This window comes from Desmodus rotundus, chromosome 8 (assembly GCF_022682495.2).
Source record: "Desmodus rotundus isolate HL8 chromosome 8, HLdesRot8A.1, whole genome shotgun sequence".
NCBI classification, from domain to species: domain Eukaryota; kingdom Metazoa; phylum Chordata; class Mammalia; order Chiroptera; family Phyllostomidae; genus Desmodus; species Desmodus rotundus.
Genome location: NC_071394.1, coordinates 52,820,504 through 52,828,990, shown reverse-complemented (window position 1 = coordinate 52,828,990; position 8,487 = coordinate 52,820,504). Strand labels below are relative to the sequence as shown.

At 38.2% G+C, this 8,487-nt stretch overlaps 1 non-coding gene across 1 annotated transcript; it reads right to left on the bottom strand.

Moving 5' to 3' along the window:
* Positions 1–3,427: 3,427 nt before the first annotated feature.
* Positions 3,428–3,619, bottom strand: LOC128781560 (U2 spliceosomal RNA). Its single transcript, XR_008427581.1, has one exon. It is a non-coding gene; the product is annotated as a U2 spliceosomal RNA (small nuclear RNA).
* Positions 3,620–8,487: the final 4,868 nt, after the last annotated feature.

Sequence of the window (8,487 nt, the reverse complement as noted above, 5' to 3'; positions counted from 1 at the left end):
CAACCTATCGGATGCACAGTTCAAAGCACTGGTTATCAATATGCTCACAGACTTGGTTGAATCTATTCGAAAACCAGATGAAAAAATGAAGCCTATGCTAAGAGAAACAAAGGAAAATGTACAGGGAACCAATAGTGATGAGAAGGAAACTGGGACTCAAATCAATGGTGTGGACCAGAAGGAAGAAACAAACATCCAACCAGAAAAGAATGAAGAAACAAGAACTTGGAAAAATGAGGAGAGGCTTAGGAACCTCCCGGACGCCTTGAAACGTTCCAACATCCGAATTATAGGGGTGCCAGAAGGAGAAGAGGAAGAACAAAAAATTGAAAACTTATTTGAACAAATAATGAAGGAGAACTTCCCTAATATGGCAAAGGAAATAGACTTCCGGGAAGTCCAGGAAGCTCAGAGAGTCCCAAAGAAGCTGGACCCAAGGAGGAACACGCCAAGGCACATCATAATTACATTACCCAAGATTAAATGCAAGGACCTACATCCAAGATTACTGTATCCAGCAAAGCTATCACTTAGAATGGAAGGGAAGATAAAGTGCTTCTCAGATAAGGTCAAGTTAAAGAAGCTCATCATCACCAAGCCCTTATTATATGAAATGTTAAAGGGACTTACCTAAGAAAAAGAAGATCAAAAATTGGAACAGTAAAAATGACAGCAAACTCACAGTTATTAACGGCCACACATAAAACAAAAACGAGAGCAAACTAGGCAAACAACTAGAACATGAGGGTTGTCAATAAGGGAGTGGGAGGGGGACAGGGGGGTAAAGGTACAGAGAATAAGTAGCATAGATGATAGGTGGAAAATAGACAGGGGGAGGGTAAAAATAGTGTAGGAAATGTAGAAGCCAAAGAACTTATAAGTATGACCTATGGACATGAACTATAGGGGGGGAATGTGGGAGGGAGGGGGGTGGGCAGGATGGAGTGGAGTGTGGAGGGGAAATGGGACAACTGTAATAGCATAATCAATAAATATATTTTTTAAAAAAAGAAAAAAAAACTGCACTTGGGAAATTTATACAGAAACAAAACACTAATTCTTAATGTCGCTAGTGTTTAAAGTACAGTATACTAAACAAATATAAGTTTGCTATTTTATTATTTCCTATACACTGTAACCACAAGAAGTTTTTGACCGCTTAGCATACATTTTCAAATGTCACAGAATGATCATAACTTTTCTCACTTAGTAGGACTCATTTGAAGTTTCAGTTTGAATGGTTATTTTTGCCACCCCATGCTAATGTGCCGAGGGGGGACTGCCTGTATAGTAAAGTATTATTTAATGACGTTGTCAACAGCAAAGGTTTACCAAGAGCATCCCGGTTCCTAACTAACCTAGAAAAATGCACTCGGCCTGTTACTGAAGACTCAAGACAGAAATACTCTGGCCTGCTGCACTTCAGCTCTTCTGTTATTTACTTCCCAGGCTCCACGTTATGATCTACGCGTGCAAATCTCTTCCATTACTATTCCCCAGTGCTGATCATATCCAAGTGTCTTCATCTCGAAGGTGGGAAAACAAAATCATGTTGTCCAACCTTTGTGTTAAAGTGCTAGGGAAAGCCAGGCTTATGAGACAGAGTGGCATGCCTCGCATGGCACAGTTAATCAATCAGGAGCAACAGGGGCATTAAAACACAGTTCTGGTTCCAGCATACACAATGATGCTTACTTCTGAAGAGGCTAATTAGGTTTTATTTTCCACCCACATGATTACACAGACATACTAGCAGAGAAAAAATATTCCGTATTTTTGGGCCTCTCATTACTTAGACATTTGAACTCATCTGCATTCAGAGCTCTCTTGTAACACCAGTAGAACTCAGTAAGAAATTTTAAAACATTTCATGCTTCAGTGTATTGGATGGGATATTGGGACGCAAAATGGACTTTAGGTAAAAACTAAGAAAATGTTAGTATCCTATAGACTTCAGTTAATAATGCATACGTATTGTCACTATTAACGGTTCGTGACACTAATGTAAGAGTACAGGAAACTGAGTATAAGGTAGAAGGGAATTCACAACTTTCCTGTAAATCTAAAACCAAGGTAGCATAAAGATTTCTTTAAAGACCTATTGCACATACTCTTTATCTAACACTAATTTTTTACTAGTACTGGGATATAATGAAATTTTTGAATCACAGGTACCGTATGTACTAGTTTCTATTCCCTAGAGTGGTGTTCCTTAAGCTACACCCTGAGCAATCTGCTAGGAAGTATGAAAGCCACTCTCTAGTAAGAGGCCTGATTTGAGGAATAGTCCAATTCAAAGTTCCTCAAAACAGAGAGAGCACTAAACTGAGGGTAAAACAAAACCTCATTCTAATACTGAATTAGTAACCAACTATGTAAAACATTTCATTTCTTTAAGCCTCAGTTTTCTCATCTGCAAAATAACAGGACCCAAGTATGTTTCAGCTTAACAGTCTCAGTCCGACTAGAATTTTTCCCCAAAATGTTTCTTCTACTAAATGTAAAACATATGATTTAGACAATGACATTAAAATACAATGCTTTAATAAGGATCAAATTCTATTTGTCAGTTTTTTTTCCTCTTTGTGGCCTACTATCAAACTACTGTATTTTTATCAAGAGTATTCTGACTTAAAATCTAACTCACCTCATTTTACATTTCAAGCTATATCGCATTTATTTCATAAATACACAGGTACTGTGTACCTCCCTGACTACCAAGAAGCAAACAATACAAAACATAGCTAATAAAAAATATAATTTAAAAATAGTTTCAAAACACAGTCCAATATTTTTTCTGCACTCATCTGTCTACCAATTCGATAACGCTGTCAATGCGTTAAAGCATGGAAAATGGACAAATGTAATCATTTTAAATTCACCAGGGCAAATTTTTAGCAACAGTTTCCAAACAAATTTTAGTTGTTTAAGAATTACCTGCCCCAAATACCTTCTTTTTAATTATTCTAAGTTTCAAATTTCATAAATCCAAAGACAGAATTAAACTGGAACAATAAGAAGACTAAATATAAACTGGAAAATGCAGATTTCCTATGTAAAATATGCTAATAATCTAGAAGCAACTTCCTCAGAATTTACATTGGATGTCCAAAAATGACTAAACATGGCTAAAAAAAGCATCTTCCATTAATATCATCTAATATTTGGTCTTTTCAGAGTATTTTCACTCTCTCTCATATGTTTAATGTTAGACAAGCGTGTTTAAATGAACAATACAATCCATAAAATGAAAACTATCAAATTAAAATGCACCATTTTATTACTACATTTTCAAGAACCTACACGTACTAAGTATAATTCTTAAAAAGTTATGGCTCCATCACAAGCACACTCGATTTTAAACATCAAGTACATTAACTGAAGTTGTAACACGAAAAGGTCACTTTTCTTTGCTTCCCCCTTCCCCAGGGGGCGCACCCTTCCCAGAAGTACTGCAATACCTGCTCCATGCGCGGAGTGGACGGAGCAAGCTCCTATTCCCTGTCCCAGCTCCAAAATTCCATTTAATATAATGTCCTCAGACAGAGGGGATATCAGATATTAAATTGATTAAGAACAGATACTACACTTAATCTCAGCTGAAAGGCCGGGAAGCAATGAAAGGCCACTTTTTTAAATAACCCTTGCTTTATTAGTTGCTCTGACCCGAAGTATACTGAAATATTTCCCCAAAGCTAACATCGTTGAAAATCTTATCACCCTTGACACCCGTACAATAATAAAGATGGGATTTAAGGCAATTTTTCACTAAGGTGTATGTAGACTGTACCCTTAGGGATTACACCTTAAAAGTACCGATCACAATACACTGAAGCCTTCCATTTCAGCACATAATCTGAAAATTGTTTTTATTATGCAGTGAGAGCATGAAATATTAAATCACACTGTTCTATAATCTGGTTTCCAAAGGTCATACGTATTAATACTTCTAAGGATTAAAGCATTTTTAACATTTTTTAAATGGTCAAATTTCTACAACCTCATCGTTAAAACTTGCTCTCAAAGTCCGTGCTCATAGGAAAACTAAATACTGTATACAGGAGTTGAGCAGCTGATCTAAGAAACCACTTTTATTCAGTTAGCTTTCATTTACTTGAGCTTTTATTTTGTTTGCACCGAAGATTTTCACTTAATGAAAAAAAGGAGTATGTATTAAATCAGGTAAGAATGGTAATCTTTTTATTATTACAAGGAGCAACAGTCCTCTTCTTAGTCCTCTCCTCCTCTAGCCTTGTCAAGGAGAGTTCAGGGGATGTGGACCTCCACTCGACCAGGGTTGCTCTAACCAGACACCTCCGCGCGCACTGGAGGTTCAGACCCGCCCACCTCCTGCCATCCCACTTTCCTCCTACTCCGCCTTCCACCTAAGATTCGGACAGGCACCCACGGGCCCCTGCGAGTGCGCTAGCGTCATCCCGCCCAGGCTCGCGAACGCGCGGCCGACGCGCGAGCACGACCCGTCGCCAGGGACGGCCGCCCCGGGACCTCGGCGCCGGACCCTCCCCAGTACCGGGCTTCTCTGCGCGAGGAGCCCGCCATCTGAGAAGGCGCGCTCTGGCTTCACCCACATGGTCAGCGCCCAGCTGCCAGCAGCAGACGGAGGGACAGAGCCCGGTCGAAGTGGGAAATCATTTAGCCCGGCCCGGAAACCGACCTGTGGAGACCGCCATCTTCTCCTGCACCCCGACGCAGCGGTCTTCACTCACGGCGACGTTGTGCGTCCCTGTCCGGAGCTCGCCGACCCGCCCGCTGCGCAGCTTTTGTCCTCGCAGAACCACGGACCCCGCCCTCTGCAGCCGGTGCTTCAGCTTGGTGGGGAAGTGGAAAGGGAGCTTTCCTGCCCTGTGGCTGCTTTCCGAGATTCTATGAATTCAAAATAAAACGTTAAACAAAGAGGTTTTTTGGAAGGCAAAGCCGAGTCAATCACCATGATATAAAGCAAAGGCAGGGAGAAAATACCTTTTAAACACGTGCTATGGGGCTCGGTAAGCCAAGACAGCCTGTCTGGAGAAGTGCTGGAAGGGAGACTATGCACAGATTTTCAAACTCTTGGTGTAAAGTTTTATGCACCCAGTAGTTTGCCATGTATCACGCGCACTTTGTTGTCCACATTTTTCAGGGGAAAATAAGGCTGTGCATTATACAGGGATAGTACCTGAAATAGCATGTGTCTGTTCTTGTGTTTTGTAGTATTCGTTCCATAAAATTACTTGTACCATAACATGTTCAAAAGTAAATGCTAAAATTCCTTTCTAATACAAAAAACAGGTATCTATAAGCAAAGATTTTTTTTCCCTGAAAGCTTGGCCTAAAACGTGGGTGCACACTATACACAGCAAAATATGGTCCGTATAAAACGTCTCATTAAGAAAATAAAAAAGGAGGAAATCTTACCATTTTGCCACAGCATGGTTGGATGTGGAAAGCATTATTAGTTAATTACATCAGAGAAAAGGCAAGTACCATAGGATTTCACTCGTGGAATAAAGTGAACAAAATAAAAACACTCATACATACAGAGAATAGAATGACAGCTGTCACAGGGGAGGGGAGTTTGGGGGCTGGATGAAAACGGTGAAGGGATTAAGCAAAAAAAAAAAAAAACTTAATAGACGCAGACAATAGTACAGTGATTACCAGAGGGAAAGAGGGGCGAGGGAGGTAAAGAAGATAAAGCAGAAGTAAATTGTGAGGGACAGAGACTTGATTTGGATAATGAACACATAATACAATATACGGGTGATGTATTATATAATTGTGCACTTGAAACTTATATACCAGTAACTATTTCTGAAATTTAAATTTTTTTATCCTCAACTGAGGGTATTTTTTCATTGCTTTTTAGAGAGGGGGAAGAGACAGAGGAAGGGAGAGAGATTCATCCATGAGAAAGAGAAACATTGATTGGTTGCCTCCTGCACGTGCTTGGACCAGGGATCCTTGGTGCCTGATCTGGGATCAAACCCGTGACCTAGTGTATGACCTGACCAGGAATCGAATCCACAACCTTTCAGTTACAGGACAATGCTCTAACCAAGTGAGCCATACAGGCCTAGGCCATATGTAATTTTATTAACCAATGTCACCCCAGTAAGTTCATAAATAAATTTTAAAGGGAAACAAAAATGCTATATATAGATTAAATATTGAGATGAAAATAATTTTTATATATTGAATTAGGGTACATTATTAAAATAAAAGCCCAAACAAAATATGGGCATTGACAATTCTATGTTAAAAAATGATTCAAAAGAGTTGAACAAAAAATGTCAAGAGGCCCTAAGAATTAACCAAATTATTTCATTTCTATTTTCCTTTTGAGATATGCATACTAGTGAAAAAATTAAAATCCACATATAAATCTGAATAGTGGTTACAAACAATATAAAACAAAATTTCTAAGTAACTAGGAGGAATTATGTGTTTAAAAAGCAAAGATTTTGGAGGGATGGGGAGAAAAGGCATACAACTGTAATTGAATAACAATAAAAATTAAAAAAAAAAAAAAGCAAAGATTCAAAGATTTTACATCCTGAGTATGAAACATTTGAACCCCTAGAATTTTTGGTTGCGTTTAAAATTAGACAGAGGTGAGACAGGCCAGTAAGACAGGACAAGTATAATAAGGAAACTGAGATAGATAGATTTAAAAACTGGCTGAGCAATTTACAGCCAGACACGAAAGGTCATCTCCCTAGACATAATATCCAGGCCTCAGTTATATTTCAGCTCCAGGCCCAGAAAAGCAACAAAATCAGGTGGGCAATGCCAGGACCAGCTGCGATGACAAACGACCTCCTACTCTGGTATAACTGTAAAACAGTAGGGGGAGCAATAAGATTTATTTATGCAGCAACAAGATTCTAATACACTCTCCCCATTTACTGTTATTGAACACTGGCTAACCTTATAAATATTGTTTTAGTAATCATTATTATACACATTTCACAATTGTCCAACCCAATTGCTCTTGGCTATTGATGAACCTCTATAAACATATATTTATTATTTTATTAGGGCAGACTGATGGATAATGGCAAGTGTAAATATTATCCCTCCACCTCCCCCCAAAAAATCAAATTTAACAACTGGCAAACCATTCCCCAGATTCAGTTCTACTTTACAAACTGTAAATATTTTCTTAAGAAATGCTAACATTTTAATAACAAAAAACATAAATATTTTCTTTACATTTTGTAAAAGACTTGCCAAGTTGGTAGTAATCTTATCATCTTTCTACGTATTGTTCTTTGCAGAGTAAATTAGAGTAAATGAGAGGAAGTCAGATTCTGTGAAACATGAAGAACAAAATGTTCAATTTTTGCTTACTTTCAATAGTATGTAAAGCAACAAGCCTCAGTGACAACGAGGGAAAAGTAGGGTTGAAAAGTGCTTTAAATATCTTGGGAGACAAACAAGAAACTGAAATAACCAGAAAAAAACAGATGAAAAAGGAAGAAAATCACAGAAACAAAAAATTAATAAAACTAATAAAACTTTGATCAATATTGGAATGAAATGGCAGAAAACAGTGGTTCGGAAGATATCTGGATGGTTAGACAGAAGCCATCAAAGAACAACTGTGGAAGCCAAAAACCTAGTATGTGTGAGGTAACAGCACAAGGCAAGGGGCAATGTGAAAACCTCAAGGATGCAGTAGAGGCAGTGAAGGCCAAGGTGAGCAAGGCGTATCAATCTCCCCATTGTTTTCCCAGCACAGCTTACTCAAGTCATGAGTATACAATGAAGAAAGATGATAGACTTGGAACCAGAGAGACTAAGTCCAATAATTTGTTTACTTGTGACTTTACAAAAGGCATTTAATCCCTATTTTATCATCAGTAAAATGGGGGTAACCTTAAGATTTATACTTAACACACTTAACATAGTCTGGCACATCAAATGTGCACCATAGATGGTTGCCATTAGCCCTGGTTGGGCAGCACCTTTGGTTGGAGCACCATCCTGATGTGCCAAAGCTGCAGGTTTGGTCACCAGTAAGGGCACAAAGAAGAATCAACCAATGAATGCAAGAATGGGTAGACAACAAATCAATGTCTGTCTGTCTGTCTCTCTCCCAAATCAATAAAATAAAAAGCATATACATGGTTGCGATTATTAGTATGGAGAAAGCTATTCTTTTTATTTAGGCACATAATTTTTATAGGAATTTTGTCTTTTCCTCTTGGCTCTGGCTTCTAGGAAACACAGAGCTGAATCTCTAGTAAATATGGTATGTAATGTATGTACTGAATTCAGCTCTCAGTTCCCGTCTTTCCTATTTCTCCCTTATATTTCATACTTATTTGCTTCCTTATTATGGCATTTAATATATATATCTGTAAATTATGTAAAATAACACAAATTTTCTTCTCTTAGAAAGAGTGTTAATAAATTTTTTAAAATCTAGTTATAGGTTTTTGATTTGTCCATAATCACTACATTACCAATTCCTGATATGTGTCA